This window comes from Aphelocoma coerulescens, chromosome 1 (genome assembly GCF_041296385.1).
Source record: "Aphelocoma coerulescens isolate FSJ_1873_10779 chromosome 1, UR_Acoe_1.0, whole genome shotgun sequence".
NCBI classification, from domain to species: domain Eukaryota; kingdom Metazoa; phylum Chordata; class Aves; order Passeriformes; family Corvidae; genus Aphelocoma; species Aphelocoma coerulescens.
In genome coordinates, this window is record NC_091013.1 from 88171364 (window position 1) to 88198866 (window position 27503).

General features: G+C 39.3%; 1 protein-coding gene and 1 long non-coding RNA gene across 3 annotated transcripts in view; both read right to left on the minus strand.

Moving 5' to 3' along the window:
* DLG2 (discs large MAGUK scaffold protein 2) overlaps positions 1 to 27503 on the minus strand; it is a 1009135-nt gene that overhangs the window by 938751 nt on the left and 42881 nt on the right. The gene's annotated exons all lie outside the window — the stretch shown is intronic.
* Positions 7648 to 22793, minus strand: LOC138110979 (uncharacterized). Its single transcript, XR_011151187.1, has 3 exons — positions 22719 to 22793; positions 22379 to 22498; positions 7648 to 8457 (listed from the first exon to the last, which is right to left on the minus strand). It is a non-coding gene; the product is annotated as an uncharacterized lncRNA (long non-coding RNA).

A 27503-nucleotide genomic window follows, 5' to 3' on the forward strand; every position in this document is an offset into this window, starting at 1 on the left:
GACTACAGCACATTCAAGCAGGCAATGTGTGAACCGCATCATTAAACCCTGAGAACTTCTCAGGGACTCCAAGATAGGAGGGACAGTCCTTTGGATGCAGATATCGGACACCCTGAATATTACCAAAGGTACTGCAGTGCCCTTATATAAATCACTGTTACTCTTTTCTCTAGAACACTGTGTGCAACTCTGATCACTCAGTAGTGAGAACATAAGCAGAGCTAGAGAGGAGAATATTCAAAGAAGGGCAGTAAGGTTGGTGAGCATGAAAATATTTGGACTGTGCATCTCTGTGAGGAAAGAAACAAGAAGACACATAAACAAATACATAAGATAATGACTGATATGGAGAAGAGGTATTGGTCACTCCGTCCAATTCATGCAAGATGTCTGAGACAGATGATTGTTGGAGAGCCAGCTTGTGGAAACAAGGACAAGTGGCTCTCAAGGACATCACTTCTCTCTCCCCCTTTCCCTGTCCTTTCCTTCCTCCCCTTTCTGGGGACCAGACCACCTGCCTGCACAGCTCTCCAGGCTGAACTGCCAACAGGAGCGGGGACAGGAATGTGGTTTGGGTTTGTGCAGGCCCCCAGCCCAACAACAGCAAATGTTAAGGTGGCTGAATCAGTCAAGACATCCTATTTCAGCTTCTCAGAATGCAGCCAGTATTTTTAGCCAATATAAAATCCCTAAACTGGCTGGTTCTCAAAACAGAAACAGACTTGAGAACATCTACATCTTTCTATTAGCAGACTGAGAAAAGAGAGGACTTCCTGTTTGACTCCAAAAAGGAAATATCACAGAGGAAGCAATACTGCAACTTCACAGTTCCAAGGAAGGGAACCTCTGCCACTGGCACAGTTCTTCAAGGCAAAGTAAGCACTAAGGACAGCAGTCATACAAGTTTTGTTGGTTCACGCCTTTGCAAGTTCCCTGGTTCCTCTGGAAACTTCACAGCAATTAAAATGATATTCTTTTGTCTGTAGATATAGCCATGGTCAAATTCTTGTGACTCACATGAGCCTCTCACAGGTTCAGCCAATGGAACTGGAAGTGGGTACTTCCACAATGGAGGAAAGAAAATCTTAATAGAGCAGAATTGGACTGTGAAACTCACTGCTACAAGACACTGCTGAGATCTAGATCTTGGCTCAGGAAAACAAAGCATAAGATTTTTGTTTAAAACAATTCCCTCAGGATTATTATTTGTTTGATTTTTCAGTACAGGACTGAACTGCACTGATTCAGCATGGCAGCTCTTGTAATCCTGTATAGGTTAACATTGGCAATAATACAAATACAATTCTTGGGCATAAGTGCATCATCATTAGATCAGCAGGATAGATTTCAGTTTCCAAGAACAAGTTTACTCAGCAATCTGTGTTCTTACTGAAGAATACATAATCATCCTGATAGCTCATAAATTCCATCACTCTTGCATCCAAATCATTAACACAGAATATGAAAAATAATACAAAAATTATTTTAAATTAAATAGGGAATTAAAAATTAGGCAATTTTTTTAAAAGACCTTGTTCATTGGATTTGGAAAAGAATATGTCTAAATAAGTTCAGTGCATCTCTCATAGATAGTAGGTAACACTTCCCATCATTACTGATTTCATATTTGCTTTGCTTTTCTCTTTCATTTTGTCTTATTACTCTTTTAAATCTGTGCAAATGGTTTTACTTTCCACATTTATTTTTTTCTCAAGTCACTCATTTCAAGAATTGTTGCTATATTAACCACTACATTTCCTCCCATCTGTGGCTTCTCTCTTCTGGGAGATAAACTGTTCCTCTTTATTAGTAATAGCTTATGATTAGTAATTCAGTTCTTCTGAGGAAAGTCTAAGTTACTTTATATGAGACAGCCATTTATTTTATGAACAGCAGGACCACAGACTAAAAACACTAAAATGATCCTGCTTGAAATACCTGAAGTGCTCAATCCCACAGAGGTGCGCTGATATTAATGTATCCCCACCTGGGAAGAAAATGATGTGATAATTTCATGCTGCATCCCATATATTTTAACAAAGATTTCCTGAACAGGCACACTCAGAGGCTGGTGTCAGAGACTCACAAGAACTAAAGAGAGCAGAAACTGATGAAACTGGAATGGTGATGTTGTAACAGGATGAAAAAATGAAGCAGAAGGCCAGCTTAATCTGGATGGACATTCTAAATCATTATTCAATTCTCAGCAAGTCCATCGACTTGTCTGGAAGAATAAAATAGAAAACTAGCTAAAACTAAAGTGTGCAGAGTTCAGGGATCTTAGATCAGGAAAACTGAAATTATTTTCTCTGAAATAATTCTATGAGTGAGCCAGCAGAAGATTTGGACTCTTTCTTCTGAAAAAAAAACAACAACCCTCTAGACGTATAACTGAAAATACACAAATTTTTTATGTCATGCTGGGTATTCCACTGGCAAAGCAGCAGCCATGGTGGATTACTTTAACTCTCACAGGTATGGCAGACTACCCAGGTTTGCCAGAACAACCACTGACTGTCATGGAAATGCCCCATTGAGAGGCACCTGAAGAGTTTATTCTATTTAAATAGTCATTCCTCTAACACTGCTTTTTCTTTGGCAAGATCCCTGGTGACAATAAAGTGGTGTTAACAAATTCTAATTTACCAAGGGCATAACAAGAAACAATGCCTGGGAGGTGTCAAATCAGAAACAAGCCATACCTTTTACCCAGGAATGCAATTAACCAAGACACTGATGATAGAGATTACTGTAAAATTTGCTGATTCTTTCTACTTTGAGGTATTGAAGCCAAGACTTGAATGCCTTTTTGGCAAGGACTCTTTATCCAAACATAAACACTGCTGGGCTTGGTAAAGGGTACTGCATAAAGTGCAATTGCTTGTGATGCATGGGCCATCAGGCCAGATGACCTAATGGTCCCTTGTGGCACTCTGCTTTATAAATCTATTAACTAGAATTTGGGATTTATAGAGTAGTGGGCCAGAGAAACAACTGTGATTGAGGTTGTACAACCAGCTCCCGTGGACTCTATCATGTTCCTTTTGGAATTGTTGGCAAAAATCCCATTGTATGAGCAATACTTGCCACCAGTCACAAAGGGAAAAGGCTCTTATAAATGAGAGTGAGAAGGCTGAAGGGGTGAAACAGCATTTGTTAGTTGTTACATCTAAAAATACTTAGGAATTTGTTTCTTGGTTAGCATTTAGAGAATTCAATCTCAGTGGCAGTTGCCCTGATGGAAACAGAGACCTTCACACCAACCTGCTGTGAAATAACAAGAAAAATACTAATCACTGCCTAAGCTTGAGCTTTGACAAATTTAAACCTACTTTTCATTTTCTGTTCCATTTCTAACAAAACCAAATAACATGAAGTTTGACATGCCTCAAATGTTACCTTACAGAACATTTTTATTTGGAAAACTTAACCTAATCAAAGGTAAATCACTCTCAGGAAGCAGAACTGCATCACTGACCCATCAATTACCCTCACTGTAAAATATATTTATTTTTAAATGTCCTAACATCTCCTTTAATGCCAACTCTCTGAAAGAATTTGCCTGTAAACTTCAATTTTCCTTTTGTGCTTCAAATGCAGCAGACATAAAGAAACAGCCCACAGGCTTGTTCACCTGCAAAAACCCTGACCAAAATGGGACTTTCTTTTAGACAGAAGTAGATGTTTAGAGCTCTCATGTTAGTATCATCATACATATGTCATGGAATATCACTGTTTAATAGGCTTCAAAATGCTGACTGTGTGTTCTCCATGCTGACCCACCTCTACCACTGCCAGGAATAATGGCAGCTCTACCACTGATCTCCTGTATGTTCCCAAAGTCTGTTTTGTGCCCTGGATACTTTGAAAATTGGTGTATATCCCTCTTCTAGTGGCCAAGAAAAGCAAATGACAAATCTCAGCAGGGTGGACAAGAGGCTCCATATGGAAACAGAAGAAATAAAGATGGCTGGGAAACACAGGAAAGGAAACCAATATGCAGAGGTGGGCAAGCATCTAGGAATGAATGCAAAGCACCCTCATCTTGGTTCAAAAACCAGTGTTAATACTGATGGATATTTCTCATTGCAGCAGTTGAATGGAGCAGTTCCTTTGGGGGTTTTCCATGTTATAACCCATAAACACAGAGTGCTGCGGGCACAGAGCTTTCCAGACCTGGCTCCCTTCACAGCTGTACAGCAATCAACAGCTCCAGCTGTCATCCCACATTTTTACCACTTTCTTCTCTCCAGCAATGTTTGGTCTCTGTTGCATTCCCAAACTACTGGCAGAGAAAGAAGCTGTAGTTACAAATGTGCTGACTTGCCATCATAATTGCATTGCAGTAGCATGGGCAATATGGAAAAGTGTAGAGCTTCCACTTTTCTGGAAAGGAGAGATGGTGGGGTGGAGGGGAATCATTCTCAGCCTCTTGTCCCTACCCAGCTGCCAAATTTCAAAGGGTTTGTTGGCATCTTGCCCATTGTAGATATCTTGCCCCACTCCTGGCAATATTCAAACCAGGTTGGATTAGGGCTCTGAGCAACCTGGTCTAGGGAAAGGTGTCCCTGCCCATGACAGGAAGGTTGGGACAAGATGATCTTTAAGGTCCCTTCCAACACAAGCCATTCTGTGATTCTATGATTCTATGATATTCAGCACATCAACACTTAGAGCAGATCTAGAAAAAAATGATCAACGGGAGGGAAATGTAGGTGAGGGATAGAGGGGAAGAAACGCCTGACAAATACAGGCAGATGACAAATAAGTGCCCTTCAACCCAACAAGACAGCCCATTTGTCCTGAAAATACCCTGTGTGCTACAGCCTTTTCTACAAAATTCCTGGCTCCCGTTCTCTAAAGAAAGGAAAGATTTATCCCAAGCTCTGAGTTTTAATTCACCCATAACTATCTAGCCCTGTAATAGTATGGTGGCACTATTGTTAGCAACAGTCCTTTAGCTTTGTCTTGAAATTTCAAGGCCTCAGGACAGAGCTGTCTCTCTTTCTCCACCTGAACTTTTCTTGTCTTGCCTGCAGTTTTACTTTAATTTGGCTTAGCTGACACAGTGATTTAATTGGCCAGGTTGCCTATGGCTGATTTGTTTTACTTAGGTTTATCTTCATGTGGTACAACTATAGTTTTATAGAGAGAGAATTAACAAGCAAATAGTCCATCTGGAATTAGATATTTATGGCTCTAACACAGGGATGTGGTATAGAGTTACACAGGCCTGGAGCATCAGAGACTTTCAGAGAGGGAGACACAGGACATGGCATACAGGATTACAGTCAGGGGGTGATAAGAAATGGGGCACAGGCTGGCACTGGAGACTTCATCACCATAAATAACTCATTCATGGTCAATTAAAGGAAATGGGTTTATAAAAAAATGGTCAAACTTGGGTTTATAAAAAACTAACATACAAAAAGAACATCAAATATAGACTACTCAGATGCAACCTGGAGCTGCAGGCTCATGAAGAATGAACAAAGGCATAAAAGAGTGTTAGAAAACATAAAAAAACCACAAGTGGACTCTAGGGGGAGTAAGAAGAAACCATCAACATAAACTTCATATTCCTCCCAACAAACCATTCCAGATGCTAATGATTTGTTATAAAATCCAGCACTTCTCAGCACCAGAACCAGACTGAAACCACCAACCCTAAGGCCCACAGAAGAGTGAGCACAACACCAGGAAAAGGGGTAGAAACTAAAAAGTGTGAGCATAACTATTGGAACTGATTCTTTTTTATGAAACAGTTACATCCAGCCTAATAATTATTAGACTTTTATGATTTCAGTTATACTAGCAATGCCTTTACTTACATTCATCATGTGCTTGCTCCTGGCCATTGTACAAGATTTTGAGCAAAACAACCCAAACATTAAATACTTCCCTCCAGTCCCCTCCTTTGGGATGAAACAGATATTAGGAATCTGCATCATCTATTGCAGAGGCCCATTGAGCCTAAAGGATTGAGCCTACCTAATGGGTGGACAGAGTTGTCTGAGGTATCCTTACTGTTACAAGGAGAAGATTTAAGACTGTCTAGATTAGTCACAGTAATTATTTCAACATTAGTACTCAGTAAAAAATGGCTTTTGCCGTTTATGATTATGATTTATCCCATCACACATAGCATCAGAAAAGCAAGGTGTCATCCCCCACCCCTGATAGAGGCTGTTCTTCCAAGCACCCACAGGAATCAGACCTGTTCATCAGCTCCAAGGACCACAGCTGCAGGGAGAAAAGTCTCACTTCATTGCCTCTACTCTGAAGTTATCAGGATTTCTATACATTCAGCATGGGACTAGAAACTAATAAATGCAGACACCATCTTTATGATTAGCGGTATTGATTGTGCTTGTGTAATTGCCCTGCTACAGATTTATAATAGTCCATTATAGGCTCTCTGTGGAAATTATTGCACAAGTTAAAATACAGATAATTCATTTCTGTGCATTGCCATTATGTATACTTTCATTTGGGGGGAAGAGAGGTAGGTTAAAAACATATGCTTTTAAAAAACAGTATATTCCTCTAATGAACCAGCCCCAAAGCCCAGCTCTTATACAGATATTACAGTGCTGTAAAAATGGACAAAAATAATGGTGTTCCTATTTAACCAAAGCTTTTTCAATTTCTAAATTCTGTCCCTCCTTCACCACCATAAATAAAACAGTTGCTATGGTACAACATGAAACCAAGCAGCTCTTTCTCTAGGCCAAGGAGAACAGCCTACCTCACCAAGAGTAGCAGCTTGTCTTTCAAAGCTGAGTGGAAATAAAGGGAGTTTCATTTCTAAGCTTTGAATTCCTTTATGAAAAGCTGAATAGAAATAGATGGAATACATATAATCTACCACTGGCAAGGATGCAAAAGGATTTTTCTAGATCTGTAGGTTATTAAGACAACCTACTCACAAAAACTTCTGACTATCAGTAAATGAGTCACTAAATCTCAACCAGGAGATGAATAACCATTTTAGGGAAGTAACTGTGACGTCAAGAGACTCTTACTTACTTTGCAGCACAGATGAACTGGGAATTGGAAGAAACAGTACCACCACCTTCAGCAGAAAAACCTCCAAGCAGTGCACAAACATGACTGAAGTCCCACAGTGTGATCGTTAGATGCAATTCGCCTCCTATGGCCCACTGGAAAATCGCACACAACAGCCACATGTCCTGCTGAGGGCTCACAGTAAGTCAGCAAAGGCTCTGAGAACTGAACCTAGGAATTACAGGCTCCTGCTCCAGCCACTACAACACCAGCAACAAAGAAGGATGAAGGTTTCAGAGCTACCCTGTGGACACAAATATAACAGCAGGGCAGTTTTCCTGCTAGTATGAGCATGTAGGCACGTGTGTAATTGCTACATACAGAACCCCCTACCTTTCAGTCAGGACTTTTCACTTGGAAAAGCTTCAATATGTGCAAATAAGCTCAAAGCATCCATCCATCCATCCATGGTGCATGCCACTTCCTCAGACTTGTGACTAAAGGTATTCATCTTCCAGGAGAAACACTTTCAGTGTCTGTCAGACAAGAATTATGCACAAAAATGATACCTTTCTCTTTTTTTAAAAAAAAGAAATTTTAATAATAAATTTTCAACTTTTTAAAATTACATTTTATCTCAAACATCATTATTTTTTTTACATATTCTTGGAGATCAGGGTTTTAACAACATATGGTATTTCTTCATCTAAGATGGAACAGCCTATAGATAAAATTGTGACCTGCAGGACTGTGTATTCAAGACTGCAAGTTCATAAAACTACAAACAGAATTATTTCTTCAATAAATGGAAAATCATAAATTGCATGGAACATTAGACTCCTGTATGCCACCACACCAGTCCCTTAAAAGTGAGGAATGTGGCTTCAATGTCTTCACAGGAATTCTTGGGCTACACTGTCTCAAATTTTCACTCCAGAAGAAATATGCAGCTTAAAAGAACTTAGGACTGGGAAAGATCATACACATGCTGAGTGATTCCCTAAAAAATATGGCCTACTAAGAGAATAGTGATGACTTAGGGAAGATAGAAATGACTTCTCGAAGGACATCCATTTGGCATTCCGTCACACGTCAGCTGCATCGTATCAATATCTGCTTCTACACAGCTCCATGATTCAAATGAGTAAGGTTCAAGAAGTCTGTCTTTCTCCCACTTCATGATGGGTTTTTTCTGGTGGTGATGCTTTAAAATTATGTTTCAGGACCTCATCCAATAGCACACAGCTTTTTTCTCAAGCAGAAGACATCCAGGGACACAAATATACAAGCTGGTCTTCATGTCCACATTTTTTATAGCAGAAGTATGGAGTTCTCCTGGATGTCAAAAAGTGCCGCGGTGCAAGTGATGCAGCTGTAGTGGTCAATAATGGTCCTACGGCACAGGCTGATGGCTGAAGCTGAACTGCGAAAATACCAGAGTAGAAGAACCTGTCAAAGAATGAATATGGTAAGGTCATTCAAAATTAAGCAGATTATTTTATTATCTTAAGTAAATAAAAGCCATTCATTAGGAATTCAACATACTAAAATTGCTAAATAGAGACCCTGTCAAACCCATGCACACTCTGTACTTATTCCTGGCCACTAAACTTCACAAGGTACTGAGATGACCTTGTCCAGTGCTACTGTGACCCTCTATTATCCTATTAGCTGCAATAGGATTTAAGAGAGGATTTAATAACTCCTTTTTTAAACAGTTGTCTTGACTTCGGCAGCTAAAGAATAGGAAATATTTCCTAATTAATCTTCCCTTTTTGACTTTCTTTAATATGGGTTGGAAACACCACAGCCAGATTCTTACATCCCACCTTCCCAAGAAACCACAATCTACATGAACTTGGGAAGGTTGTCTCTGGAAAAAAAAAAATTATGTGATACTTTCTCATGGCCCAATTTGGAATAAAACTATGGCAGTACAAATGAGAAAGAGAAGTGGGAACATAGTAATTCTTCCTGAACTGAAGGGATAAAAGTCTGAGTTTGCTTCAAAGATGACTTTGTAGATTACTGAACCAGTAATCCCTCCATACTGGCCACATCCAAAACCACTCAATTAAAATAGGAAACTTGACCAAGCAAAACAATTTTGTATTTAAATAGATGAATAATGTTCATTTCCATTGAATGAAAACTTTTGGCATTTTAAACCAGCTCTTATGAGAAGTAGACCCTTCTCCCTGCTTTTTAGACCTCCAGCAATCACTTGGAAAGCCATATACAATCTTCTGCATATTCTCCTCTAACCAGTAGACCTTGAAATCAATGGCATCAGCAGAACAGAGAGAACACCCTTACTTTTTGTTGTTGATTGTGAAAGTTCTTCCCATTTAGAATATTAATTTCTCATCCTCACTCAAAGAGCAAGGTTCTGACAGTTACTGCCAAGCCCAATGCCATGTGAAAGCACATCTGGCAACCTCAGGAACGGGACTGAGCCCTGGGAAGCTCCTCCAAGGCTGTGAGAGATAAGGACTGCAGTCATTACTTTCTCCCACTCTATTTGCACCTCCTTTAATGGAGGAGGATTACAACCTCATCTTTTCTCTGCCTCCTAAATGGAGTTTGGTTTTACAAGTCAGTCAGTTGAGGTATCTGCACAGCACTCATGTGCCATGGAAAAAGGGTACCTCTGCCCTAAGAAAGGCAAATAAATTGATAGAGGAGGGAACATGTGTTGTCTCTCTCAGCTTGTAAGAATTTAAGCACCCTGCTTTGAGACTAAGTGTATTTGACCCAAGATGAATAAAAGTTCTGTGCAATGTAGTTTCACATGCCTGTAGCCATCCCATCCTGCACATTCAACACTCCCTTTGAGAACCTCACAAATCTTAGAGAGGCAGAGAAGATTGTGTGACACCAACATGGCTGCCTTTTGGAAAAACTGTCAAACCAACCTGTTGGAAAACACCCCTTTTTTCTAGGACTACAGCCACACACACACCATATACAACCATCTTACTCCAGAACAACTCTTCTAAGCAGAGCTTCCCACAAAACCATAAGAACAACCAGAGACCTCTGCTGCTCTGTGGGATATGTGAAGAAACCTTGGCCAAATTAACAAAAAGAGTTTTACACTAACATCATTAACACTCTGCTACTGACAAACTGATCAGCATTGAGCATCCTCAGAAATGCCATCGACATACTCTGGTCAAATAACCTAAGACAGCACCACAAGTGAAATAGCAAAGCTGCCAAACTCACACCACAGTGCCTTACAGAGGAAAGTTTATCAAATGTAAGTCTGTGTGTTAAAAGGAAGCTTTTCACCCCTAAGAGTTTATCATTCTACTAAGAATGCCAAGAACTGAATTCAAGGTATAAAAGGTAATCAAAGAAGTGAGACAAAGCAAGACTTTTTTCCTATTCATATTACACTGAATAACAAGCCTTCCTGAGCAACAGCTCAGGATCAAGCACTAGCCTCTAGCAGAAAAGTAGGGGTTTTTACAAGAGACCTTTTTTGCTTCTTTCACACAGTAGTAGGGTGCCTAAAACACTCCACCTCATTTGCTCCCATCTCTGTGTTTCTCATTATCCAGCTGTTCTCACCCTGTGATACAAATGAACTTTCTCAGTACTCTAAGAATCCAGGACAAATTTACTACTAATCTTGTTTTGCCACAAAATATATCAGACAGTAAGTGGATTAATCTTCCATATTCTGCCTTACTGATCTCTCTTAGCATTGATTAACAGAAGATTTGAAACAGCTGATCACTTTATAAGACAATTTCATGTTTGGTTTCTCTGCCTGCATTTGCCCAGTTATTGCCAGTTTTGATTCAGTGGTGTGGACGTCAGATCACTAAAAATTACAAATCCTTCACTGGAAAGCCACCATAAGGCAGTGTCTTTGATGAGTGGTCATGAGATCATGACTTTTCTAAAGGTGCCTATGACAGTTTTGCCAATCATCCCTGAAGAAGTATATCTCACCTTCTCTCTTCAATGGAAGTGCAATAGGAAGACTTAGATTTGGCTTGTAAATCCTACTGCAGCTCCAGTAGGTGTTCAAGAACTGTAGCAAGATGACACATCAGTAAGCAAATAATAAGAGACAAAATGAAAGAGTACTGTTTCCTGGAGCAGATTTTTCTAATTCTATGAAGATTAATATTTTACATGTAGTCTTTTCTATGAAGTGAATAGGATGTGACCTAAGAGGGATGTACCACTGCCTCTTGGAGAATTGCATCTGAATTCCTGAAAACACTAATTTTCTCATTTTGCATGGAGAGAGGGAAAAAGAAGACCCAGAGTTAACAACTTTTATTGAATGTAGAATAAAACCACCTAGGAAGTGGATTTTAAAACAAAGACCTAAGGGAAAAGTGTAGTGTGCAATTTCTATCAGAAAACACAAAAAGAAAGAAAAACCAAGGGACACTATAGGAAGGAAATAACCACAAGGCTTTATGTGTGCATGGCCTGGATGATGAGAAACATTGAAAGAGTGATGCTTAGATACGTGGTACAGCCAATCACAAAATTATCTGAAAGCTGTTTGTACAGAACTGTTAATGCAACCTGCTTAGAACAGACAAAAAAAAAGGGGATACTGCAGGGCACAAACTAATAAGTTGTTGAAAGGGACCAAGGCAAAAAATGCATTTTCAATCTCCTTTCACAAGAGGAGAGGAAAAGATTAGAAGCTGCAAGAGTGAGAGAAGAAAGTAAAAAATGTAAGACTTGAGATTTCTGACTTGTCAAGAGACTGCAAATGCAAATATCCCTCTGAATAGAACGGCAACACCCTCTGACCCATGCATGTATTGATAATCATTACTCTAAAAAGTACAGGTAAACAATTTAGCTTAACCAGGGAGCAAAGAATAATGCAGAGATCAAGGCAGTGAAAAAACTACTACATATTTTTTTATGTTATTATATCTATTCTCATTGTATTAGTCCGTATTATTCACTAAAGTAAAATATATTTTATTAATCACCACCAAATTGGTACCTGTAATAAACAGGAGCCAACAGACATATTTGACATCAATTATTCTTCATAAGTCACAAATAATGAAAGGAAAACAGGGATTCTTCCTGGGGAAAGCTACTAATGCATTATGCCTAAAACAGAGTGGGAGCAGTGAAAGTGGGTTTTAAGAAGGTTACAGGCAATCACTTTGAGTTTCTGCTTCCTGTTAGAACTAAGAAAATATCTAAGCTGTACTCACTGAACATAATTACAGATGCTTTCAAAGATCTTTAAATATTTAACTACTTAATCATCACAATATCTCTATTAAATAGATGTTTCTTTGTACCCCCAATTTACATGAGGCAAACATCTTTTATAGCTTATTTTTAAAAATGGTTTTGTTTCTTTTATGAAATGTTGGAAATTGAAAAAAACCCCACTGTACAGAGGCCTCTGCAGGTGCAGCTTTGTAGATGCAGACACAAATGAGAAGTTTTCTGCTCTTTGATTACTGCTGCCAGTCAAGCCAATATTCACTACAGGCTTCAAAATGTGGAGGCAATTAAGTAAAAGGACAAAACCGTATCTGCAAATTTCAGCAGAGGCTCCTTCAAAGTTCAGCATGGAGAAGAAGGGCCCTGCTCACGACTGCACACCTGGCTGTGCCAAGAGCAGACTTTGCAAGTTCTTGGCACTTCAGCTCCAGCTGAATCTATTGATGGATGCTGCTTTTCTGAGCCGAATTTCCAAGGCAGAAGGAATGAAAGGAAGGCAACAGGCTTATTTTAAACTTGACATTTCAGCAGAGCAAATCTATAGAGTAATTGGAAACACTTGCAACAAGCATATAACATTTATCCATACATTTTGACCAAAGAATTACTGGTTGATCTAGCACTAGATTGAGAAGCTGAATACAAAAGAATATAGAAATAGTATAGCTAGATGAATGAACTTGGATGTTCCTAGGGCATACTATTTTTTCGTCGAAAAGCTGAAAGATGTCATCTGTACCTTAATTAAATTTTAAGATGTTCCCAAATGAAGAGCAGTTACCAGACAGTGAGAGAGAAGAAAAGGAGAAAATGGGGTTTCTTCTTAATGTTATTATGTATTCTGCATGGGCATTTGATAAATGAAGCTGAATCCTAAACGAGATAACATATAATCATGGTTTTTTTAATTTAAAAATACAAAATAAACAAACCAGATCCAGAAAACATAAACCCTAACATTATTTGTTTCATTTTAAGCCACTCCCTAGGACTAGGACAGGACTACTGGGTAACACAGAAACACAGAGCACACACATCACACATTCACAAGAGTCCCCCATACTACTGAAATAATATAGTGCAGACCTTGTGGCAATAGAAATGCTTATATTGATTTACTGAGCTGTGGACAGGGCAGGCTCAGCATGAGTTTGAAACTTAGGATAAAACTTAGTCAACTGGAAAAAAGCAAAAGTCAGGCAGTAATACTCATGTAATAATAACACTCATAGAATAAAGTAATACACTGTGATTAGGAGCATGGGAATGAGACTTTACAGGATGACAGGCAATGCTGCATAAATGCTAGTGAAAGTCATTTAATACATACAAAATTGCAATTCTGCAAGTATTTGACAACAGTGAAAATCCTGGAGAGGAAATATTTGCCAGAATTGTTTACAGCACTGCAGTTACAGAGAAAAAAAACAAAACAAAGCCTGGCTAGATGTTTTCTTCAGAAAACAGTCAGGAAATTTAATTTTAAAAAAGGTACAGTGGATGAAACCACAGGATAAGTTTGCCCAGGATCGCTGTTCCAACATCTCTACCAGAAGGCTGTAAAAGAGGGCTTACTCTGCTTAGGAAGCTCTTTTGATGGGTGACACACTTTTAGTCAAAAAGAATTATTATGCCCTCACTATTCATTCCCTACCTGGGCTGCTGACTCATTGTCCAGTGCTACAGAACCTTTGCAGTGAGTGACAGACACTATTGTATCCAAACTCTCAGTGACTTGTCCCAGAAGTAGCATTTTTCACCTACCTGATGCTCACGTGATTAGGTCAGATAACACTCCAGCATCTTTGCCCTTCCAAAAACCTAAAGCAGCCATAAAGGCATCTTGACTGGCTGATTAATTTGAATTTAGAGCTGGTTTTCTTTGTTAGTGTCATTAAGTAGACAAATCTTAGCTATGAACCAAGAAAAGTTGGCCTGCTTTGTACTGATGCAAATGATGACTTGAGTTACGAGGCTGAACAGGGTCTGATACCTGCTTGGAACAAAGTGGAGGACTCAGTGATATGTGCTATCACATATACAGGTGTGGAATTATGTATATGAAGAGATTTATGACACTTGCTACACCAGCAATCCTTGGGCAAGATTTTTGAAGGCACATAAATAAGCCAGCAATGTGGCTAGTGGGATTTACCGAAGCACATGCAAACTGTAAGAATTCAAATTCCACCAAAAGTCAGTGTGTGCAAAAATATTTTATAGATTCTAGGAGGTTCCCTCCTGCCAATACAAGTTCCTAAACATCTGCACTGAAGACCCACGAGGGTGCTGTGAGACAACATATACCACACCATGGTTTCTTGTAAGGCAAAAACATCTGGAAGCTGTAAATATGTAAGATTTCAAGTCTTTGGTCCACAAATCCACCTGAGTAAAGCTGAAATTAGTGGCACCTAGGGACCCATGTATTTTTGTACATCTGGCCTAAAAATTTCATGCCTAAGTTCTTTGTCATAACAAAGTTTATCAAAGTTTTTAGTTTGTTTCTCAGATGTGTGTGAAGTTATCAGGCAGGTTAGTTAATAACTGCAGACGCTGTGTTTGGTTTAGGGATCCTGTGTGGAATTCAGTCTGAACTAGGCTGAGTAGAGTCACACCATAACTGCTTCCAGATGCTCATGGAGTGCAGGATGGCTTCTACAAAATGAAGTAGAGAACAGCTGCCTGAGGGGGCACAATGCAATCAGAGATGACACTTTTCAGATGAGAGGCAGAATGGAAACAGTGATCTATTGGTTTGGCCTGGAGCAAACTTCATAAAGGACCTGGGTCTGTGCCTCACCCAAGCAACTGAACCTTTCCCCGAATGTTTAATCTGGTATTTTTATTCTCTGCTTTCTAAGGGCTTCCAGAAAGGCAAATTAATAGGATTATGCCAATTTCTGAACTTGGTCAAGCCTCATCATTGCTGATAACTCATTATAAAGTGGAGTTTCATAAGCAAACAGCGTTCCCTGTAGCACAACCATCTTTTCTGAACCTTTCTAAGGGCAATCAGCATCCTGGGAGTATAAAAGGACAGATTACTTCCAATGTGAATTTGATGTAAAAGCAGGGCCTTTCAGGAGACATACACATAACAAATGATTACAGAGTGCTCCAAGAAGCCATGGGATATGCCTACTGCTAGCAGTGTTGTCTACTCCTAGCTAAAGGACCATTAGCATTCATGAAAGGCTGACTCAGAAAGAATAAAGCATCATCCCAGATGTAAATGACACTGCTCAAAATCTTCTTTACTGAACTCACGTTTGGTTTACCTGATTACAACTTTGAAAACTGTTGACTCAACATAGTTTCTCCAGTTTAACAGGTTCGGGGCCAAAGCCATATGCTCTGATAAGGGTGAGATATGAAAAGCACTCCCTGTGACATGGTACAGAAGCACAAATCTGTCTAATGCAATTTAAAGACAGGCACTGGCAGGCAGTGATGATCAGCTGGCAAACAGCTCTGTCTCAGGATACACAGGATAGAAAGTGTGCAAAAGTCAACATATGCCAAATAGAACCATCTTTTTTCCACTAACAGGCTTTAATTATTGAATACTATGGGAAACTGTGGCAATGCAAGGCACTACTGCGTGGTAGTTATGGGAAGTGCTGACATTTAAAATAGCGGCTAATAGTGTTCTCAGTTGCTTTCAGCAGAAACTAAACAGATGAATTAAATTTTCCCACATGCAAATTTCCTCAGGGAGGTCCAACATCTCTTGAGGAAGATGTTGGCTCAAGCTTCGTTGTATTTTGTTTCAGTCTGTGTTGAATGCACTGCATAGGAAGAACGTGAGCACAATATATTACTGAAGGACATTTGAAGAGTGAGAGCGTGGCCACTTTGACTTACAATGTACACAGGGATACATTCAGAATTATAAATACAAGACTAATAGGCTCATTGAAGATAGGGATGGCTGAAGGGAAGAAAAAGCAATCACAGAAAGCAAAATTCAATAGCAGAGCAAAAGTCTAGTAACTGGTTTGAAAGGAGCTTTGCATTTCTGTGGGGCATGATATGTGAGTGGAATGTCTTCAATCAGAAAGTGCTTTAAGATAATTAAAGCATTTTCACACTTTTAATGTTCTCTAAATGACTGAAAATGTCATGGTTGCACATATTTGAAGAATCCATAACACACACACACAGATGCAAAATAAAAAGAAATTATCAAATCCCTGCTGCTGCCAAATGTTGAATATTTGGTGAGAAGAGCACAGTGCATACCACAGGAGCAGATCACATCAGCATGAACTGATACAAGTGCAGGCTGCAGTTATCTATGCTGAGTAATTCTGCACTCAGGGAAGTTGATCCACATTTATCTAAGAAAAGAGGAGAAAATAATTTGTTCCTCTATCTCCAACCAGAGGTGAAAACACCAGCTCAAAGACACTTGCATTGAAAGAATATATCCATAGCCTACACAGGCACAGAGGTAAAACCTGACATCTGTATTTATATCAACATGCAGGGCTGACTTTGAGGTTACTCTCACTGATCCCTCAACAGATGAGCCATAACACCTGCATCAAGGAGTTACTCAAAAACCACTGAGGATGCACCTAACCAAAGGTCAGGGTGGGCCCTCACAGAAAGCAGGGACAGGCAGCTGGTGGACTATAGCTGGCTGATTTTTCCTGATGTAAGTAGATCACATATTCTAGAGACCGAAGAGCAAAGAGGTAGATAGGGTTGGACATGTTTTTGTCCATGGAAAGTCAGCAGAGATCCAAGGTGTAAGTTTAGTGGGAACTTATAGTCAAACCAAGTTACTGGGATCATCACAAAAATGTGGGATAAAGGGAAGGGTCTGGGATGGGCCAGTCCTCCAGAAGTACTGCTTGCTTCACCAGCAATACTGAGAGATTCCTCAGCAATTCTTCATGGCACCCTCTCCATAAGCCCAAACTTTGCGTTTAATTGTCCCCTGTCTCAGGTAACAACACAGGCAAACCAAACCCCTGAAATCTGGCTATCAGTGCTAACAACTGGTTTGCAAGCTGTGAGGAAACATAGTTTTTACTATGAGTCACAGAATAATAGAATCATTCAGGTTGGAAAAGAGGTCTAAGATCATCAAATTCAATTGCTAATCAAAAAGGCAAAACAAAACCAGTTGTAAGAATGTGTCTATTTTACTAAAAAAAATCATCAAAATTTTGCCATCTGATTGAAATAAGAACCAGGTATATTTTAGATTTTGTTCTGTTTCAAATTGCTTAGTTTTCTCTTTCATTTTCTGTTATATTAAAACACAACCATTTTTCAAAAGTCCTGACTGCTTTCTCTTCCCTTACCTCTCCTACACAATGTACTGAATGCTACAAATGAAACAATTTGATCCCTTTCATGATTTTACATTGCATATCTTGAATAAAATAGAATGTTTTCGCCATTTTTACACACAGCGTTTTATTTTTTCTTTATGAATATCACAACAAATCATGTTAGCACTTCTGAAATTAGATGGTTTTGACCGATTACGGGGTTTTATATCACCTCAGGCCTAGGATACAACTCTGAATTCCAGGTTCAGAGCCCTGTTACTATAATACCCTTCCCCAAACCAGCTCCTCACAGTTCTTGCAGCACAGGCTGTTACTCACTCTCCTCAGACATGGCTTTCTACAAAAATTAACCTTCTCACAGACAGAAAAAAAAAATCTCCAAAAGTGTTTCTAGAGATAAAAATTTCTTACTTGCTGGCAACCACCACAACACTGCTTGTGGGAGGTAGTTATCACGGTCCCTATTTCACAATTAGGCAAACTGAGGCACGTATTTCAATGATTTGGCAGTCTGAAAGTTAGTGGCAGAATCCACTCTGATACACGGGGACAGGTAGAATCAAGAATCTACAGATTTACTGCATGCATCCAATTCTTTATGATATGGATTCATATAAATGTAGGAGATAGCCTGGTTCCTTCTCATGACTGTGAACGTTCCAGCTACTCAGTACATACTGTGACAAATGGTAACATTGACTTGAAGGAGTCTTGTGAGGAGGCAACATTCAATTCATTTCTTTCTGCAGCTGCAAACAACTTGTGTTACACTGGGGAAAATCCAGTGCACCTTCCAAATGCATTTTACCCATCACAAAAAGTAACAACTCTGAAGTGATGTATTAAAAGCAAGTGAGAGTATAAGCCAAAATGATTTACACAAAGAACTCTGTCACAAGCAAATGCAGAACTTGGGCTTTCACTTATCTTGTGCCTAACTAAGATGGATTTTTCTCTGAAGGGCTGGATATAAGGATTTGTAGCAGGAATTACAATGTATAAAATATAGTCCGGTTCACATGCTTGTCTACCCTGCTGTTGGGGAGGGACAACCTACACTCCTACTACTTTTTTTGTCATTGACCTTCACCATTTGTTCAAAGCTCCTAGACTTCCAGCAGCCCAGTCAAATAGGAGCTGCAATGACCCAAAGACCTTCTCAGGAGGTCTCATGGTATTCCCAGGAAACAGCTCCCATTCAGACTCTTTGAGAAAGGAAACTGGCATTTTTGAAGCTCAGCCAGTTTCTGGCAATATCCAAAGCAGACTATCAAACATATCAGTCTATAGGGACCCCCAAAATAACTTAATCATCATATTTTTGGTGCATTTTTTAATAAATGTTTTCACTGAGAAAGATGCAGCCCTCCCAAACCAAGGAGTTTATGGGTCTTGTATCACTGGTTTTGGCAGCATCTGCAGTCAGACAAGTGGGTATATTCAATATCTCTGGAATGCTATTAAATGCCAATAAAACCATAATAGTATCCAAGATGTTGTCAGTAGTTTTCCTATCCTAGTTCTCCTTTACACTGAGCTGAGCTGCAAGAATGGAATCCCTAATGTGTCTCCCATGTTAAAAGAAAGATAAGAGGAGTGTCTCAGGGGAGTGGAATACAGTCTTGCCATTTGAAACGGTCAATGTGGAACAATTATAATGAAAATTCTGAATATTTTTGAACACTTGATAAAACAGAATATATATCATTGGCCTGCCTTTCAAATGGGACTCAGGTCCCTGCAGGGAAACACTTCTGTAGTGTAGTGTTCAACCTCTAAAAAAGAGGTTATTTCTTCCCACTGATAATAAAAGAACCCTCAGACAGACAGCTCAGAGTAGGTCACTGTGGACCTCTAAAATCTGGACTGCTGAAGCTCACCCTGTCATTATAACTTCCAAATACATCAGTTATCAGTAAAACTCATAATGTGACTGGATGATACTATTCTTCTTCACTATCCATCATTATTCCACCCTATCCAAAGGCAGCTAGACCACTTACACACACATATAGAGAGAATCTCTCTTCATTCTTAGTCTTTACTTTGCAAAACTGTGCCTCCTTTCATATAAAAATAAGAAAAAATCTGAAAAAGACAAATCGAACCTGAGATGCTATGTACAATCATTCTCATGGCCTCCTTTCATTTATGCATTTCCCTTTCTCCTCCTCTTCTCATGGACATTCCTCTTCAAAATTTTAATCATATCACTTTTCTCTCCTTTGTTTTCTATGCTTTTCTCCTTTTCACCTTTTTTTTTTGCTCATGTTTTCTTCTGCTCCTGAGTGGGCTGATTTTGAATTCAATTTCCTCATGCCATTGCCTTTACCTTTTTGTCCTGTTTTCGTCTTTGAATTCTTCCTCTGCCCTTCCTTCCGTGATTTCCCAGAACCCTTCATCAAAACCCTGAGAATATCTCCCCAGGAATCTCTCCCAATCTTTTTCCTGCCTTTTGCTGTTACATCGGAAAAGAAAGCTTGTAAGGCTTCGTTATCGCAAATCTATGATGGTATCTAAACTATTTAATTACCAGCCCAACTGGTCTCAGTGACCTGCATACCTCTGCACCATTTAGATGTTTATACTAAGCATATGCAACATAGATTCGTAGAATGGTTTGGGTTGGAAGGGAATGTCCTAGTCCCAGCCCCGCTGCCATGGGCAGGGACACCTTGCACTAGCCCAGGCTGCTCAAATATAAAATATTTACTTACATGGATGGAGACACTGAATCAGAGAGAAGGTAATATTCATTAAGTCAAAGAGCTATTGAATAGCCAGCATACTGCAGGAGATTAATGCTTGGTCTAAGACATTAAGACACTTCATTTTAGCTGAATGACTGAAATATTTTGAATGAGTATGAAAAGAAAAGAAGTACATGTGTTGAGGGTAAAGATTAAGCCCATTTGCATCCTTTGAGGGACTTGCTAAAGATCAGCTAATGCTTTCTGCTAGGAATAGGCTCCCTTTGATGCATGTAAACCTGAAATGTAAGACATGCTCAGATAAAATAATTCCTCAGAAGGTGTGCATCAGGAAAGCATTTAGAGCCATTCTGCAAGACAAAGGCAGAGAGAGACTTCTCTGATTTAATCTAGGTGTAGGAAGAGGTTTTCATTTCTTCACTTCTGTTTGTAAAAAACATTTCTATATAGCCCATTGGTCTTAAGTAACCAGTTTCATTTTCACATTACCCAAGAGCATTCTCCCAAGGAGAACCTGAGTAACCTGAGGCACTGGGACATCTTTAGTGCTGTAGGAAAGAAACAAGTACCTTAAAATTATATTGTAAGCAGAAAGGGTCTTTGACATGCAAAAAGACAATAACAGAGCACAGCTAAAACAGAAGAGTCTTGTATGAACTTTGTAATACCATCCCTATAGACTCTTTGCATAACAAGCCTCCTCTAACACCATGCATCCCAATCCTATTTTAAGACTCTTTCCAAACTCCCATGACTCTCTAGCAAAGCCTGGATGAGCCACTGAAGTCTTCCTGTCACTCTTCCCACTGCACACAGATGATTTTTCTTGATTACTCAGAATGTGACCCACAGACCAAATCCTCTGCAAAGAGCAGTGAAGCCCCTCCACAATGACAGTCAGCTATATCTAGAAATACAGAAGAGTATGAGGAGTGCCTAGCTGTGTGCTTGATTCACACTCACCTCTATCAACCCACTTTGAGCTGAAATTCAGCTAGGAAACTAGTAAAGATAGAGATGTGCCTACATGGAGGTACATACAGAAAATGCCAGCCTTACATTCCAAAAAGAATTTAAGAAACAGTTGCTGAGTAAATGGATAAGTGTCAGCACAGACATCTCAAGGACCACAGCTTCCTGGCCATAAAGAATCTTGTGAGAAGTCAACAAGAAGAGACCAGAGAAGACTGTTCACCTTCTTTGGCCTCTAAGGAAAACATTTTGATGTCCCATACCTTCAGTAATTCAGAATCCAAATGAGATCAAACTTTACCCTCCGTGTTGATGGCAGCATGTTTAGGATGATAGAATCATTCATTTCTCAAGAATACATGTTTTCCATTAAATTAAAAGCAGTTGTTTCTTCTTAAGAGGAAGATAAGGCTTGGTAGTTATTAAACTTGCAGTATGAAAAACAGAAAAGGACGCAGCACCAAGAGAGCAAAATAATTTCTTCAGGTATAATGAGCATTAAATTAGAAGTTTAATGATCTACTGTAATAATTCTCTGAATTCAAGAAAGGCATGTGGTATCCAGCTGGCCAAGAGCAATTTTGACTATGTGCCACCACAAATGTAGACTCTCATTTAATGTCTGTGAAACCAGACCAAAACACGAACACAAATTTCACACCAGTCAAGTGCAAAACACTTATTTGGTTTCAGGTTCTTGAGTTGATCTTTCACATGTTGCAGCTGACAATCAGATGCCTTTCCAGCTGTCAAAACATGACCTTATTTTCTGCTCGATCTGGTCCTGAGTCAATGACCACTGAGAGGCTGAAACTTCATCCAATTTCTGAATTTCTGCTGTAAATGAACTGTAACTGAGATTTAGTAATTGGGAGGAGAAGGCCTTTTACCTCAACAGAGAAGGAAAATGCACTTGCCCTACAAAAACTGCCATTTGATTAAATCCATAAAACTACTGCAGAAGAAACTTCCAGATTGGTGAATGTATGGAGACCACCAAGTCACACATTATATCTGCATTTTTTTGCTTTTTGTGTGTGATTTTTTTAACAGATTCCTAATCTATGAAAATAAAAAGTGGATGTAAACTTCCCATGGCATGTGTTCTGGCTGTTCATACTGAGAACACAAAGTAACTTTAATGGATACCTTTTTTGTTGCTCACAATGCATTGCCACATGAGAGGACTGCTGCCCCCTCAAGAGTCAGATGTCCCTATTAATCTTCTCAGACTGTAACTTTCAATTTGTTCTCTTCACTTTCAGAGAGCTGAAAAAGAAAAGAAAGGAATATCAGCTCTTGTACTTCATGATAATAGCTTTCACAAAGCTATCTTTCTTACACAGTACTACAGCCTTTCCTTCACTTAATAAATTCATGACAATTGGCAGACACAAACAATTTCATGTTTCAGTATAATTAAAAAATAAAAGCAGTAACACTGTTTATAATGAAAATATTGTGCAACTTAGTAAAAGGGTGTACTTACCATGAGCTTAACTTTGTAGATGGAGAAATGTCTTTGATCCCTGTGACATGGGCCAGGTGGATGAGACTGGCTAATCTTTTGGGCATCCAAGGACATCACATGCAAAAGCCGCTGGCAATGAAGTGTGGGAGCTGGTTCCATGTCTAGTTGCTTTCTTTTCGAAGCTATCTTGAAAATGGAGAGATTTCTTTTGCTTCTTTATCACCATCTTGCAAAAGGCACAGATGCAATTTTTGGCATGATTTCCCTTTCAGGGTATTGTTCCATTAATGTAAGTATGAATTTTGGATGCATTTTCTTTCTCCTCTCCTGTCTTTTAGGCTTACTTAATCTAACTAATTCCCAGAAGCAGACAAGAGGAATGAAAGGAAGAGCAATACTGCCTCTTATTTTCCAGGATTTTTCTATTCTGCTTTTGTATGTTCACTCTCTAGGTTTCTCCATGAAAGCAGTGTTTCAGCTGAAGACAGGTTGTTTAAAAGCAGAGACACTTAGATGATATATTTCTAAATGACATGTTGAGTGTTAGAACCAACTAACCACAGAGAAAAATCTTCCCCTTCTCATTTGATAGGTATGTGTTTACCAAATATAACATATTGAGTACAGATGTACAGGGGAAGACAAGTCTGAAGAAAAAAAACAATCAAATAAACACTGTGCATAGAAAACATCCACAGCTGTACAGATGAGATTGTCGTTACCAAGCTTCTACAGAGTTATCCATTTGCTACCTACATGGTGAGCACAGCATCACAGTTAGGGTTTCACCAACAAGTCCAGTTTGGAGAGGAACCTCTTTCAGTGGACACACTCCCTGGCTCCCACTCAGGCAGCATGGCAGAGACACAGGCATCTATGCCAAATTAATTTATTTTAGGTTATAGTGTTGACCTTCCCCATGAACTACACCCAGAAAGGTTTGCGTATTCAGGCGGCTCAGAGCTAAACTCATGGAAAATTTCATTTGTAGCAGAGCTGCAAGTAAAAGAAAACAAATAGGGTCGAGAGCAGGTAAGAAGCACTTGTCCTGGCCAGGTCAGCAAACAGCCTCTGACTCTTGAGAAGTGGACTTAGGCAAACACACTGAGCTGGCTATTCCATCTCAAAGGTTAACAGTTCAAGGACAGCAGAATTTTTTCCTTGGTTGGAAGGATGTCTGCTGGCACAGGTAGGAATCTAATTCAGAGTACTTTTCTGAAGAACAAGCTCCAGGGGCTCCCCATGACACACTTTTCAGGTGTAAAAGGAACAACAGCAGCAGAGCAGAGACTGACTTTGCACTGTCCCTCAGTGCACAGTCAGTGCTTCCCAACCACACTGAAAATAGTTGTGTGCTACTGTAGCTGAGTTAGAATTTCATTTTTCAACACTCAAACTAATTATTAACTTCCATGAGAAAGATACAACTCTTTGGCATATTTATAAGCCTAAATTTATTTGGATCTTATAAAAACAGGTCCAAACACCACTGTGCCCACCTTTCTGTGTGTCTTCTTTAGAGCCTGCCTCTGCTGGATTGTCCACCTCTTCTTACATTACACTATAAGCTCCTTTAGCTATAGCCAAGAAAAAATGCTTTCACTGTCATTTGGGTGATCAGCATCCTTTCAAGCTTGATTTAGAACTTAATCAATTAAGACTCAGTGCAAGCCAATGATACTAGAACCACAGAGATTCCTGTGAAAATTTTAGGAATGTGTTCTTCCAGAAAGTTTGGGTATCTCTGATGTGTAGTCAGTAAAACAAAGCAGAAAAAGATACACATTTACACCTATTTCAAAAAATGTTGTACACAAGCATGAGTCAGGCATTGTTGCATTTTACTTTACTTGGAGAGACAGAAGAGCAATTTACAGAATTCAGTTAAGTTGGAAATTAACTTAGAGAGAAGGAGATGATTGAAAATTCAAATTTCAGAACGTAGCCAGAATGGAAACCTGTGCCAGTCACTCAGTAGCTTGGTCAGTACCATGCACTGAAAACAAGTGGATACATACATCTCCATTCCCCCAAACAGGACACTGTTAGCCAGCTACTGCCTAGCCCAGAAATATCTATAAAATGCCTTTATGTTTTTCCCTAAGTATTCAGAAAAGAAACTGAAATCTACAAATTGAAAGAGGGGAAATTTAGGTTAGATAATAGGAGGAAGTTTTTTACCGTGAGGGTGGTGAGGCACTGGAACAGGTTGGCCAGGGAGGCTGTAGATGCCCCAACAATGGCAGTGTTCAAAGCCAAGTTGGATAAGGCCTTGAGCAACTTTTGGTCTAGTAGAAGTTGTCTCTGCCCGTGGCAGGGGGCGTTGGAACTAGATGGTCCTTAAGGTCCCTCTCAAACCCTTAACATTCTATGATTCTGTGATTCTATGGCCAGAGTACCAAGCCTCTCAGAGCTGAAAGAATGTCTGGATGCTGCTCCTAGTCATATGGTTTCCTTTAGGTAGTCCTGTGAGGAGCAGGGTGTTGGATTCAACAGTCCTTATGGGTCCCTTCCAATCTGATGTATTCTATGATTCTTTTTCAGTCAGCAGTCCTTGCCAAATATTAATGTCATTTACAAATAATTTTAGCTATTGTCGATTCATTTTAAAAAGAAATGAAGAAGAAAAATCACTTGCAAAAAATTTCATCCAGACGAGGATTCCTGAAAACCCACTATTTAAGTTTATTGTTAATTTAAATCAGATCTACTCCATTTCAATCAAAACAACCACCTGTAGGTTCTGCTACCCTTTAGATGAGCAATGTATAAGTAATAGCCTGAATGCAAACTCCTAACAGAAAAAGAAATATAAACTATTCATGGGTTGTCCATATGAGTGCAGATATACTTCTGAAAAGCAAATAGGAGGTCTACAGGTCCTAGAGACATTCTGACCCCAAATCACACAGGGATGGATAAAATGCTTTCTTCATATGCTTTGCCTACATTTTTCGTGATCTATCTGGGCTTGTGCAAAAATTTCAGTTTCAGTGAAGGCTTTCAGGCAAGCAAACAGCAATAATTTAAAGCCGCCAGGAACAGAATCAGTTATAAGCATAGGCAGCTGCCTGCAGCATCACACCCAAGAAAACATTTGGGTCCTTGAAGTACTTGCTGGAAATCCAGATGATGCCTGTACAAAATCAATGACTTGTTACTGACCACAGAAAATTAAAAAAAAAAAAAAAGGCAAAGCAATTTAAACCAGAAATGTGGAGAAATACGTAAAGAGGAAATATAAAAATTAAACCCCCAGGAAAATAGTGAAAAGAAAAGGATTGAAGTATTACTAGAGTTTTATGACACCAAGGAATTTAGGATTTATGTTTGGGATTTATGTTATTACGTGATTTAGGTTTTATAGTGCTGAGGATTCTACTGAAGTCACCATCCTAGATAAAGGTACCTACACATCAGATTTATTTCCTTTTTGCTGCCACATCCATGTCTCCATTTAAAAGTGAGAAAACAGGAAAACAATAAAAAGGTACAATATCATGACTCAGGAGTGATATTCCTGTTTCCTGATACCCCATTTTGATCCTTCAAACAGTGAAAAAAGACAACATTTTTTTGGACCACAGATGCATTTGAGAATATCACTGTTTCCATTTGCCTTTTATTACATAAACCAATGAAATCAGCATCAGGGAGACGCTCTTCCAGGTAACACCCTCTTGTGTCAAAAAACCCCTACTTGGCTGATCTTGTTCTCCCTACAAGCCCTGCATCACTTTCTTCCTTAGACCATGGTTGCAATAATACTGCTACTGCTGCTATTTAAAATGCCCACTGAGTCAGCACACTGAAACTTGAAAAGATTTGTGTACATATACAAGGTGGTTTAGAACTGACAATATTTTTGCCAGATTCTTAATGGCACTTTTCTTTAAGATACTGTGTTGCTGAATCTTTCTACCTTCTACTCACTATGTCACCATGCACACTTTCTGCTTTGCTAGGGGATGAAGACAAATTGGAATTTAAGTGTCTATTGCATTGTAATGGGTAAACATCAGTAAAAAACTGCAATGAAATGCAAATCTCAAGAGAATTGTTCTTTCCACACGCTCTGAATATTGCTCTTATCTTTACCATCACAGAGTCTACCTGAGAACAATCCTGCAGGTTCCACATGGAGCACTTCACAGGCTTAACTAGAGAAATTCCAAAGTTCTGTTTGCCAAGACCTTTCTTCTGCTAGACACAGAGCCAGAGGGGCTGAGATTGGAAGGCACCTCTGGAGAACACCTACTCCAACCTCGCTGCTCAAGCAGGAGTAACTAGATCAAGTTCCTCAGAGCTGAGTCCACTCAGGGTTTTAATATCCCCAAGGACAGATTCCACTGCCTCTGTTCAACACAAGGACTGGACACTGACACACAAAGACTGCATAACCAGTGACCTTCACAGCTGACCAGAGAAGCAAGTAAAGTTAAAAAAACACATAAAATATGTATAACTTAAATTACACCATGACTTGCAGTTTAGTACAATAAAATGCTACCCAGTAATGTCCTTGAAATCACTGAAACGGGAGCATATGCCCCAGTATAATCAACCTATTGCTTTGATGTGACCTTATGATTCACAGTTCACATGAACAATATCCATTTCATGGTTTCACTCGAATAAAAATTTAATGAAATAATCCTTTAAAGTATAAATCTCTGGTTTCCTGCTTACTTTTATGAGCTAAGTAGCAACTACAATCTGCACCCTACAACCATGCTATAAAGCATCCCAGAGGTTGCTAGCTGAAACACTGCTCACTTTAAATATTCCAGCATATTCAGAAAG